At 33.0% G+C, this 14,595-nt stretch overlaps 1 pseudogene; it reads right to left on the reverse strand.

Annotated features, from left to right (window-relative positions):
- Nucleotides 1–14,243: 14,243 nt before the first annotated feature.
- LOC145291640 (5S ribosomal RNA) lies at nucleotides 14,244–14,360 on the reverse strand (annotated as a pseudogene).
- Nucleotides 14,361–14,595: the final 235 nt, after the last annotated feature.

Here is a 14,595-nt window from a genome sequence, read left to right on the forward strand (position 1 = left end):
TACATCTTCATATGGTGAATATAATCTGCTTACACAACAAAAATGCTAAAGAAAAATAAACTCACGCTTCCTTTACAAATTTGCGCTGTCAGCATAAGTTTTATAAGTTATAAGAATACCTGTCTCAGGACGGGTAAAAGTTATTTCCTCGACAAACCGATTTTCGCCATTTTATGTCCCCTAACTAAGATTAAAACCACGATATAATAATATTCACTCTTATGATTAGAACACGTATAGCAATTTTAATCGAAATCGATTACATGATTTTAAGTCTAGAAAATTCTTAAAATGTAAAGCTTAAGAACAAAATGAACAATTTAAATTCAAAGAATCTTCATTAATTGGTGTCTAATGACTATGGATCAAGTTGAATTCAAATCTGAAATATTTGACTTTCAAATAGAAAGTTGTATCTATAAAATGACCCACAAAACCCTGTGCTTTGTTTGCAAAATTTATTAATGCCGTTTAATGAGTTCGGAGAAAGGTGATATTGGATAAGTTTTTAAAGGCGCGGACAAAATGGGTTCGTTCCACAGAAACACTTTCACTTAGAATGTTAGCAATCTTCACATGGTCTATCTGAGAAAAGATATCCATGCCTTTCTAAAGAGAATTATAGCTATTTATTAATTATTATCTGGAAATAAATAGCAACAATACAGTCATTTGATTCATGCGAAATAAATGAATTAGTTCAAAGGTTAATTCTAATAACTGAATTACATAAACATACATACCTGTTGTAAGGACTCCACCATGCACAAGATATAAACTCTTCAGAACTGTATAAATGAACTGAGAGTTACGACTCGGTATCAATGTACTTTTCCTAGTCTGCCATCTTGGCAATACTTATTTCGACGGTTGCTCTTTGTATATACTGTTTCTGTTCCAATATATTTAACCTTTTAAACTTATCTTTGTGTATGTGTGAACTTGTCTATGTGTATGTGTATGTTTCTTAGTTACTCTCCCAGGGCAACAACAACTTGGCGACGAGGAATTCGAACTTTCAAAAGAGATATACACAACAACTGTGCGACACATTACCCATGATTATATAAACAAACAAACATTATTGTCTTTTTTAGCATTAGTCAAACTTTGATGGTGCTTGGATTTGCTTGAATATATACATCGCTATATCGTATAGTATGACACGTAATCGAATGGAGACAGGGAAGTTATTTAAAGAGATACTCATATAATGGTTATACAACAGTAAATTTGAACAAAAATGGCATTATGCTTCTTTTAGGATTCATGAATCATAGACAGAGAATCTTTTTAAATTCTAATAATGCGATTATACTAGATAAATAACAATTTAAGTAAGAAAGCCAGAGTATGGCCTTAAAAACTGATAAAACTCCTTTAAGTAAGATAAAAGATAAAGCAATCTCCAAATATTAGAAAATCGAAACAAAACGCATAATGTGAACGTAATGTATTTATATTCGGTTGTGGAATAAGTTCATAGCGTTTTTATATTTTCTTTTTTTCTTTTTTTCTTTTTACAACGACTTTTTGCTTTTCGACAAAGTCTCATTTGATATAACTTTTCTTGCTGTAAAACACTGTTCTAATCATCTTTTTGGCTAATTTAATTTTTTATTACTTTATAAGTTTAGAAATGGAATATCCCGGAGATAAAAAGCAACACTTGCCCCCCTTCGTTTTTCATCGAGGCTAAAAAGCATCTGAGACCGTTCTGCATATTTGCAAAGTATACAGAGAAGGTGCCATAGTCGAATTTACAGCAAGGAACTGGCTTGCGAAGTTCAAAAATAGCGATTTTGACGTCAACATGACATTCCCCAACCCAATATATAAAGTTTGGTGTGTGTATACGGTTATATAATTTTAATGGAAACAATTTACTTATTAACTAATGAAACAAAAATTGTGGTTTATAGACTATATATTCTAGACCACACGGTAAGTAAAGTAGTTACATTATTTAAATTCTAAACTTTATGAATGTCTGCACGGAACCTTTAACCTACATTATTCCATCATTACATACAACCGATGTGCCACAATAGAGTATGATAAGATTATTTACATTAAAGCTCATCAAAGGAAGCTTAGAGTTGCCTCTTATATTACATACACCTGATGAAGCATCGATGAAAATATTGAAAATGTTGGTCAACTGACAATTCTACCTGTTACATTTACTGAGAGATTTCGCTACATGCATAAATGCACACAAAATACGATAATGTATGTGAAAATGTAGGGAGATAAAGATATTTTAAAACTTTTAACTGAAACCGATAACGGATTGAGATTATAAATAAACTCGTTCTCGATCAAATTCCAAATGATAGTTATGGCCTTATAGAAAAACATATTTTTTCTTTCAAGTTGCGTATATTATCTAATTACTAGGGCGATGACAAGAGAATATTCTTTTCCTTGTTTTGACTCTCGAGTATATATCAGTTAATATCTTAACAGCAAGGAAATGCTGGTCAACTGACAATTTTACCTCGTTTTCAATTTATTTGCGATGGCTTTTGAAAAGCAACACGCCTGTTGGCCAGTAAAACATGCATTTGTTTACTTCTTATTTATCCATTATTTTTACTATAATGTCACTCGAATTTTGAATTCATAACGTCCTCAATTTTTGTTATGTATATATATCTATTTATATATATATATATATATATATATATATATATAGTCAACAAAATTATGAGGCCGTTATGAATCTATATTTATATATATAATCAACAAAATTATGAATGTAAACACTTTGTCATTTTTCTGACGTCACCAAAATGTTGCTTTTTATGATGTTTTTAGATAGAGTGATGTAGTTCTCGATTGATTAACTGTGTCTTACTGTGTCGGATATATACTCGAGAGTCAAAATAATAAGTGATAAAAAAGAGCATTGACATATGCTTATTGTCTGATTTGACGTGAACTAAACATTCAGAACTTTCGACACATGTTTAGTTATCAGTGCAAAAATTCAGGATCCAGTATCTTATTTTACATGATATCATTAGGCACTGCATGATTCATCGGCTCTGTGGAAACATCAAAAGCTGTTCACCATGTTTCAAAGAAGGACACTGCTGTAGGAGATGTCACAGGAAGATCTTGAATAGAACTCAATCATTTACAAATGACAACAACGATATCGAAAACTATCTATTGTAGCTGAAGGCTTTGAGAAAGCAATTACACTACTTGACGACGTAACAGTTTCTATAGACAACCAGGGAGTTGTACTACATAATAAACAACGTTCAATACTGTGACAATATGGAAAATTAGTAGATGCCCGCTAGCGATTTAAGCATTCAATTAACGTTACACTTTCTGCATTTGCAAATGGATAAATAGTTTTGTAATTTTTAAACTAAAATACTTGAGAGAAAAACCAATTGTATAGGAGAACTGTCTATGGTATATTTGAAAATACTAATATAGCGACTCCAAAGTATATTTCCATCTTATGAAACACGATGTTAGGATATTGAAAAGTATTATTAGTGAAATTTAAAGCACTTTCGTGTTTTCATTTTAAAGCAAGGTGCACAAAAATATTTTTAAGTAAGTTTATGAAAAAAACTAGGCATCATTATCATTTTAGATAAGTTCTTTATCTAAATGTCAATAATATTAAGTTACTGTATAAAATAAAAATTAAATCATAACACAATACCAACATTTATTAAACATTTAATTGTATGCATTGCGGCCATAATACCAATGTTCGCTGTTGAAACGCTGCTTCCCTGGATTAATTAAAGCGACTAGCCGCATCCGTAAAGCGTATATCACAATTATAAGATGGACAAAAAATGGAGACATGGCTTATAGTGCGTAAGATGTTGCTGGTTTCAAACAATAATTTGGACATCCGATCCGTTCTAATTAGTTACCTTGAACTTTAACTTCAAACCTCGTTTTCAATTTGTCTGCGGTAGCTTCGGAAAAGCAACACGCCTGTTGGCCAGTAAAACATGTATTTGTTTACCTTTTATTTATCCATCATTTTTACTATAATGTCACTCGAATTTTGAATTCATAACGTCCTCAATTTTTGTAATTTTTTTTATCTATATACATATATTTATATATATGGTCAACAAAATTATGAGGCCGTTATGAATGTAAACACTTTGTTATTTTTCTGACGTCACTAAAATGTTACTTTTTTTTTACTATTATAATAAAATATAAAAATGTGTATTGAATGCATATAATGCAAACGTCTATGTTTAATTATCTTTATCAAGGAGTATTTTGTAGTTTGCTTAAAGCATTTTGCGGAGTGTTGATAGGGTTGTGTTAAAAGGTTATGCCAATGAAATGTAAAGAAAAGTTCTATGAGGTAAATACACAATGATGGAATTTTTTTTACAAAGGGGTCATCACTTATCAAGGCCCGGAAGCCACTCGAGGATAAGGGTTATTGAGTGTATAGTAGTCAATGTGATAATTTCTTAGAAATCGTTAATAGTAGAACTTTGGTAAATTGGATTATTTAATGCCACGGTTCATCAAGAATTTGTTTACGTTGGATTTGAAGACAACGAAATTGTAGTCAACTGGAAAACAGACTAACAGAAGAGAGTTCCACAGGTGTGCAGTCCTGAGAAAGAAGCTTTGTCCATGGAATCTACGTTTCGGTTTAGGCACAGATAAAGAGTGGGGAAAATTATTGACAATGGTTTCAGCTAGACGGGTGTTTTTCGTGAAAGAGGAGTGACCATAGATTGGAGTTCAGACGAGCACTTGCCATGGAAATAACGGTAAAGTAGAGATAGGCTCGCAACGTCTCTTTTGTGGAAAAGATATTGCAGGGAAGAGAAAAGGGCATCCCCCATTAAGCTATGAAGTCTATTTTGAACTCTGTCAAGGCAGGATAAGCTGCTTCTAGCAATTCCTGCCCAGATATGAAAACAGTACTCCATCCTTGGGCATACTTGGCTCTTATATAGATAAAAATTGCATCAGGAGTGAGATATCTACTGGAGCGATAGAAGGATCCCACCATTTTTCCAGCAACCTTGGCAACAGATTTGATGTACATGCTCCATTTCAGATCAGGTGTAAAGGTCAAGTCCAGAAGCTTGTCGAAACATGGAGCCTCCCCAATCTGAGAACCATTGATTTCAGTTGATGCCAGCTGGGGATCAGAGCGTTGATGGTGTAAAGACAGAAGATTTCCGAACGTAGTTTGTCGCACAAGATGGTAAGTTCACGAATTTCCCGAACTTTTTCGAAGAATTAATTTCTTTCTTCAGAAATGGAGTGATATGAAAGTAAAAACAGGTCTTGAACGTGGATATATTTGATTGTGTTAGCACCGGGACCGGATTTTTTTTTACAAGGGTGTCACCACTTATCAAGGCCCAGAGGCCACTCGAGGATAAGGGTTAATAGGTATACATTAGTCATTGTGATTTTAGCATAGTAAACAGTGGGAATTTTGTAACTTGGATTACTTAGGGGGACGATTCAATTAGAACTTGTTCACATTGGACTTTTTCTTTTTTTTTCATAGGTATCAACTCATTATCAAGGCCAAGCGGCCACTCAAGGATAAGGGTTAAAGAGTGTACAGTAGAAATTGGACAATATAATAATCATTAGTAATGAAAATTTGTTAAATTTGATAACTTATATGGAACGGCTCATCAAGAACTTATTTACGTTAGACTTGAAGACAACCATATTGTAGTCAGCCGGAAAGCATTGTTGGATTCAGATATCAGTCTTGCAATCGAATAGGTTCGAAAGTGTGCTAGTTCAGTGTCCGGGATATTGATTTATTATAATTTGTTATTTATTGAATCGATAGTAAAGATTTATCAATGAATATTTATTTTCTCAAATCTGATTTTATTTAATAAGTATCACAATATTATCATATAATTATATTAATTTATACCAATAATATGCTATTGAGGCAGATATTATCAAAAGTATTGATTATGCTGTTTACTCCAGACCCATTAAGATTTTTTTCCAAATAATTTTTTCGAATATTTATTATTTTTTAAAATAATAAACATATTTGATTATTTTGTACACGAGCGGCACACACAACGCCGAATCAAACAAAAAATCGAGTACATTCAACATCAAGTACACTCAATATCATCTTACTATCAACGTTTATCCTGTGAACTCGTAATATGAGAAATTCCCATATGCACAAACAAAATAATGCGGAAAAAAACAAAAATACCCTAAGGGTAATGATAATGAGTAAACGTTGGAGAAAATGATGGTTAAAATTATAACGAAGTTGCCAGGATTCGAACCTGGAAGCTTCTGATCCGTAGCCAGACGCGTTATCTATTGTGCCACAAGTCCTGCCAGGACGCCAGAAGATGTTACTGCGACTGTATACAAACAGTGCTACATTCCGTTGACATGGGCAGGTAACTTTTCCGACAAAAACGAAGCGACCCAAAAACCCTTATTCCGTTTTTTTTTTGTGTGATTCGCCGTTGTTCGTTACGAACCATATATAGATAAGGAATTTTTCGATTCAGTGCATCCATCTAATGTTTTATATATATATATATATATATATATATATATATATATATATATATATGCATAAATGAATAAACATTTAGAATTTTATCAATAGTATAGATTATTCCCTATTGATTATTTAATTCAGATTATTTTAATTTTTTCTAATGATTTGAAAAGAAATAAAAACAAAATTTTAATTTTCTTACTCAGATAAACTCTTAAAGATGTTTTAGTTGAATTCTGAATTATTCAGTAAGTTTTTCTATCCCAATATTTTAAAACCACAAAACAAAAAAGCGCAACGCAGAAAACGTATAAACTTTACAAAAAGCGAATAGACGGACAAACATACTGACTGACGGACTGAGGATCGGAGAGAAACACCGTTATATCAAACAAACAGACGCATTTCATCAACCGGTAGTTAAACGAAACCTCCAGTGGGCAGAAACAGCGATATATCAAGCAAACATACGTATTTAAAAAGTAGTAAAACGGATCCTACAAGCGGATGGAAACGCCAGTAAAAAAGCAAACAGACGTACAGACTGATTGACGGGAAGACGGGCACTAGCGCAATAAAAATATAGATATTAGTATGCTAATTTATATACTGTAAACATATATATATATATGTGAAAATCATTTTTAAAACCTTGTTTAATAACAGAAATGCACATTAAAAAAAAATTTAATAAGTTATACTATTATAGACTATTAATATTTCTTCAAATTTTATCCAGCTAAAGACGTCTGCTACAAAAAAAAAAAAAAAACAATTTGGAAAATGCGGGAAGAATTTTTAATAATGGCTTGAGTAAAAAATATTTTATTTTCAACACACTCATGATGGCATATGTGTCATCTGCTAAAGTATGGCAGCATTAATAAAAGAATACAACATTAAACGACATTGTATAACAAAACACTTCACGTACGATGCGTTAGTAGGGCAGGCTCGATTGAACAAACTTGAGCAGCTGAGTAAGTCAATTAAAAAGCAACAGGCTACTTTTACTACATAAAAAAGCGACTCTGAATTTGTTACGAAACTAAGCTTTAAACTTTGTGAATCAATTGCTGAGAAGTGAAAATATTTTCTGAAGGAGAACTTGGTAAACGTTGTTTAAACACATTTACTGACATTCTGTATCCAGAAAATAAAACAACACCGGTGCAGCAAACAAGTTCGTCGCGCAGAATCAATCAGCTTGCTGATAACATTGCTGAAATTTTAACAGTGTCACATATAGTTTAACACTTGGTGAAAGCATAGATGCCAGTGTCACAGCACAGTTGGTCATGTTATTTCGGGGAGTTACTGAAAATTATTGAAGTCATTGAGGAGTTTTTGGACATGACCAGTATGACTTCAATAACTACGGGCCATGATATTAGTGAACAAGTTTTGAAGTTGATGGAGAAGTTTGAATTGGAGCCTTAAAACTTAGTGGCTTAACAACTGATGGGGTACCCTCAATTACAGGAAAAACCAATGGATTCACCAGAAAGTTTTGGATTATATTGATACAGAAAGGGGTGTGTTATACACCAGAACATTTGTGCAGAAAGGTACCCGAGTTTACTGATGTTATGAAAGATGTAGTGAAGTGTGTAAAGTTTATTCGTGCTAGAGAACTGAACCATTGGAAATTTCGGTCATTTTTAGAACTGGACTCTGATTACCCAGATATTCCGTATTTCATTGCAGTTCGATGGCTCAGTAAAACTTCTACTTTGAAAAGGTTTTTGAATTTAACAAAAGAATTTGAACAATTCATGGTAAACAAGCAACAAGATGTTACGCATTTCAACAATAAGGACCAATTAATTGACTATTTTCTAACTGATATCACACAACATCTTGTAGAATTAAATGTAAAACTACAAGGTAAACAGCACTTGGTGAACAGGATGTGTGAACATTTTTTTTTCTTCATTCGAAAAGAAACTCAAACTTCTTAAAACACAGTTGAAAATGTCGACAAGTTGTACACTGAATTTAAAAACAGATTTGAAGATGTCAGGAAATGTGAGAAAGATTTCACGCTCTTTTCTCAACCCTTTGATGATACATCAGAAAAAAAGCCCTGAGAACTGTCAAATGCTTGCCTGTTTAAAGTAGAACTGTGATGCCGCGAAACAGTCTCTCAATGGATAAAATTTCAACATATAGGAATTAAACATAAATTCATAAATATTTCCAAAACATTAAGTTTCTTTGAGTATTTAAAAGAGTTTTTAGGAAGCAGACACCCGTTTGAAAATTAAATATTTCAGATTTGCATTAAATTTGATCCATAGTAATTAAACACAAATTAAACAGGGTAGGATATTCTTGAAATCAATTTATTTGTTAAACATTTTTAAGCCTTAGATTTTTAGACATTTTCTTTGTAAGCGGGCATAAAAGTTGTGCAAAACTATTCTATTCGGAGAATTAATTTGTAGCCACTCGCCACTCCGGAATGAGTATTCTTCACACCCACGCACGCACGCACACACGCACGCACGCACGCACACACGCACGCACACACACACACACACACGCACATGCACGCACACATGTTCGAAGTTATGTAACGCTATTCCGTTTGATAAAGTAATTTTACTCATCCTGAGACTGGCAATCTCTTAGTTATTTGTAAATGTAGGAATATAATTTTTGTTAAAATGTTTTTAATAATAAGGGTATGACACCAATGATTTCGACGATCGTTTTTATAACCACAAGTTATAATAATTAACCAATCAGAAGCTTCAAATGTTATTATAAAACTGTCGAATTTTGGATTCGTCGGCCTCTGTCTCGAAAGGACTCAAGATTGGGCCTGCATTGATTCTTCGCCGCAATCTTTGTTACTAGGAATTACTTAACACTCAAGATCGGGACTGCATTGATTCTTCGCCGCCATCTTTTTTTAATAAGAATTACCCAGCACTTTACATCGTGAATGCATTGATTATTCGCCGATTTGATTTACTGACGCCATCTTTGTTCAACATAATTTCTCAACACTTAACAACTTTCTTCCCGCTGACTGTTTTCCCCTTATGTATAGCCTCGGACTTTTCAAGACTAAGGCTGATAGAATCTCTTATCTTTACAATAATCTTCTTTCGTCCTTGTTAGCTGTTTAAATCAAGCGGTTTTAAGCCTTGTCTGAAGCGATTTCTATAAAAACAAGAACAGACTCAAACGTTATTTTGCGAAATACTCCCGATAAATTCATTAGTAAACATCCGTCTGTTTAGGTCATATAACTATATTATAATAACCAAGAAAACGTCATAATAACTATTCTACAGGTGTTAGATGTTAGGAAATAATATACAATTAATATACACATTTTATGATAGCTTATATTATTACTGTGATGCCGCGAAACAGGCTCTCTATGGATGAAGGGCAGTTACGTTAATAAAACGAGGTGTATACAAAATAAAACGTTAAACATCTCTACTAGAAAGACTGGAAATACGTGATAATGTAAACCAGAATATGGAATCAATGAGACGGTTAAAAAAAGAACAACACGAAACACAACGAATGCATAAAAAGCACTATAAGAGAAACATAAAACAGTCAGACGTGAACTGATTGATTTATATTTACCGAGATGGAAGACAGAACTAGTAATAAAAATAATATCAAGTCTAGCTACGTTTGTTTATATACATTTAACACAACTTATATGTAAAAGATGGAGTTTCTTTATTTGCCAGGAAAAAAAAAGAATGTTCAGGTCAGACGAAATGTGTTTTCCTGTGTATATCTTGAGCAATAGAAAAGAATGAAAAAATCGTAGATTGTAGTTATTTTTATTATTTATAAGATTCTACTTTTTTTTAATTATTAGCAATTAAGCTCAGCTTTTCTCATGTTCATAACCTTATATATATATATATATATATATATATATATATATATATATATATAAAATTGACTCATGTCCAGATAAGCTACATCTAAAATGTCAATTGTTTACACCCAAAATTGGCGGAGGAGTTTAGTAGAGTCTGCAATGGTCAACTCTTTCAACTTTGCCATCTTGGCAGAAAAATGTTCGCCCAAAAACTGATTTAAAAGCTTGCTGCATGTCTGAATACCCTTTATGTAAACTTTCAAATGTTTAGACCCAAATTTTGCTGAATAGTTTGCTAGAGACTGCAAAGGTAAAATGTTTTGAACTTTGACCCCTTGGCAGCCAAATTTCCTGCCAAAAACCTGATTAAAAAACTTGCCCTATGTCTGAATACACTTTATTTAAATTTCAAATGTTTAGACCAAAAATTCGCTGAGAGGTCATTTTTTTAAACTTTGACCTCTATTCTGACCTCTTAAGATGTATTGTTTTGGGCTCAAATCAAGTTAAAAGGTTTGATCCATGTCCAAGAAACCTACACCTAAAATTTTAAGTGTTTAGACCCAAAATTGGCGGAGGAGTTTAGTAGAGTTTCCAAAGGTCAAATCGTTGAACTTTGACCCCCTGACAGGAAAATTTCTGGCAGAAACCCGATTAAAAAGATTTTCCCAAATCTCAATACCCCTTATGTCAGATCTCGAGTCTGTAGACTGAAAATTGGCAGACTTATTTGGTAGGGAAATGTACACACACAGACAGACACACACACAGACAGACACACACAGAGACAAGTTCACTTTTATAGATATATAGATTTTATTATATTTAAATAACTAAAACTGCAGAAAGAATACATAAAAAGTACATAAACTAGCTGTACATTCCCGGCGTTTACCGATTGAAAGATTGCTGAGCTTAGTCACATTATATTTAAGTTAGACTGAATACCCTAACTTGTTACAAAACGTGACCACATGTTGGGTTTAGAGTAACATAAAATTCATTGGTCGTGGTCTACGAAAATCAAATGCGAAGTAACTTTCATAACTTAAACGAGAAATAACTTAAATAAGCTCACTACCAGTTTTAAACATAACTCTTGTCAGCTATTAATAGTTAAAATGAATTAAATTAAAAATAAATGAAATAATTCAACTTCAAATAATATATATAATAATAGCACAATTAAATCGATACTACTACAACAAACAAATAATAAACATCGAGCTAATTATTATAATTGGTTTTCTTTAATGTAATATGTAAATGAGGTTACTCGTTAAGTGCAGATTACTTTGGAATAAATAATTTATATAGAAATGATGGAATAAAAGTGTATATGAGTCCGTTTTCAGTATGAAAAAAAAAATTGTGAAACTGCGTACTTTTTATACATATTAATTTAATTGTGAACAAAGAAACAAACAGACAGGAATGCGACTTTATTGTAAAAGATTTATTGCTTTTCAACAGAAACAGAGGACTTGTATTTACTTTAACGCCAGAAAAAATCCTACGTACGTAATAGTGGTAGAAAAATACGCAATAGTGTTAGAAAAAAATGTTTAGATCATCTGTTAAACATCCGCTACAATTTGAATTAAATTATGAACAAACAAATAAACAGACAGGAATACGTCTTTATTATAATAGATATGTGGTCGTGTGGAGAAGACTTCTGTTAATATGTATGACATAACTGTTGAGTTTTGCCATCCATTGCCGATCGTGATAATTTCTTATTGTCGTATGATATCTCCATACTAGAAAACATAAATAAAAGCATACAAATTGGAATGTAATTAACTTTAATTTATTTTCAGCGGTGCAAAGAGGTCAGGAGCAACACTTTGAAAATAGATCTATATATGTATAAAAGTGAAATTGTTTGTGTGTATATTTCTCTACCAAATTACTCTGTTAATTTTCAGTCTACAGACTCGAGATTTGACACAAGAGGTATTGAGATTTGGGAAAATGTTTTAATCAATTTTCGGCCAGAAATTTGGCTGTTAAGGGATCAAAGTTCAACGATTTGACTTTTGGAAACTCTACCAAACTCCTCCGCCAATTTTAGGCATAAAAATTTGAAATTTTAAATGTAGGTTTCTTGGATATAGATCATACTTTTACTTTTATTTGAGCCCAAAACAATAAATGTCAAGTCAAAATTAGGGTAAAAGTTAAAAAAACAATTGAACTCTGCGAACGAACATATACTATACTACCCACCAAAGGAAAAATATGGGAGGTATACGAGGGTTGTTCCAAAAGTAAAGCCTCCTATTTTTTTAGCTAAAAAGTTGGATAGTTACGAAGATAGGCGTGGTATCATTAAAACGAGCAACCTTTGGCGCTTTAGAATTTATTTTTCTAAATTATCACCACCATTCTCAATGTACTCATACCAGGAATTTAATAACGCATCTCTGCTTCTGACACGCGTCCATAGTGAGGGTTGCTTTCGTAGAGGCTCACACTGTCAATATCTGCAATAAGGAAATCAAACTTACAGGTCATGAATGCATAAGTTCAGTCATCATAACAATGAAATTTGCAATCCCCTCTGATTAATTAAGAAATAGGAAGAATTACTTTTGGAACGGCCCGCGTAATTTCATGAAATGAAAAAAAAAAAAAAAATAAAACAGATACTATACTCGTGACTTCCTTCAGTCGGCAGACTATGGATACCCATTGTCTTACATGAGAAATGCTTGTCCCCTTTTTCATGTAAGTAAAAATAAAGAGAATTAGTAAATGAAAATAAAATGAGAGAAAACGGGAATCGAACCCCGGAGATTAGTTTTAAAGAACAATAGGTTTTAAATGGAATGTCCAGTAAATTGTTGATTCTGATAAAAAAATAATAAATATAATTTTTGCTGGAATCTATTCATTGTAGAAAGAATTTTGGATAATAAAAAATGGGTTGAATGAGTTAGATATGTAGGTTGAATTCCTTTGTGAGAACAACAAAGGAAAATGGGAAATCAGAATGTTTTGAAGCGTGCAGGTCACACGTGTTGATAGCATGTGAGTTGTGGTCACGTTGGCCGGACATGCATGGATTTCTCAATATAGGAAGTGAAAGTGAGTTAGAGGAAAGAAGTCGGAAGAGAGTCAGAGAGTCAGACGAGAGTCAGACCAGTTCGAATCTGGACCCGTCTGGAAGCGAGAGGGGTTTTAAACAGAAAAAGAAAATGTAAGAAGAAACTTTGGATTTCTGGATGCGAAGCCATTGACCGGTCAAGTGGAAGAATAAATGCTCATCATGTTTTTATAACTGCCGTCTCCTGTGTCCATCATTACATGAAAAAGGTATTGTCAATTTATATATAAGAACTATCCGAAATTCATCATCTAAAAATATATATGTTTAGAAAGTATATGTTATTCTATTTATGTTATATAAACACTCCCGTTCATACGAACTGTCAAAGCATAAATGCCAACCTCTCAATCTATCGGAATAAATGCCAACCTATCGGTCTATCTATCAAATCCCCTCTCAAAGTGTAATTATATGTACTCTCTCTCAGTTATAAACTGTCACTCTCTCTTTATATATACGTGTTAATGTCCACATCTCTTCTCTAACAATATGTTAATATCTCTCATCTCTTCTTACAACATGAACAGCTCTTACTCAACAATGATCTCTCGTAAGACTCTCACAAAGAACAATACAAGAACTTTCATCATTGTAATAATAACAGCACTATATAACAATTGTAAGCGCGCCTGTGCAGTAAATTTGTGTGGCAAGAGTTGCGCAATCTCCAACCACACCTCTGCTGAGGCAAGTTGAGGTACAAGACGACTGGAAACAATGCTGAGATGAGCGGAGAGCACATACGGCGCCCAGAATTCCCAAATGGTCACCCATCTGGTACTAGCCAGGCTCAACGTTGCTTAACTTCGGTGACCTAGCGAGAACCGGTGTATCAACGTGATTATGTCGTATATAGATACTATACTACTCTTTTGTGATGATGCATTATCTCCTTGTATAAAGTTGTTCGTGATGAAATCTTCCTTCTTTTGCTGCGGATACTATACTTCAGCAAAAAGAAGGAGGATTTCATCAGGAACAAGCATATACTAGGAAATTATGCATTGAAGAGGAGTTTCATCACAAACGATCATATACTACACAGATCCAATGGGGGAGAGGTAATACCGAATTGGCGACAGCTTTATA

This window comes from Euprymna scolopes, chromosome 12 (assembly GCF_053919585.1).
Source record: "Euprymna scolopes isolate OS-2025 chromosome 12, ASM5391958v1, whole genome shotgun sequence".
NCBI classification, from domain to species: domain Eukaryota; kingdom Metazoa; phylum Mollusca; class Cephalopoda; order Sepiida; family Sepiolidae; genus Euprymna; species Euprymna scolopes.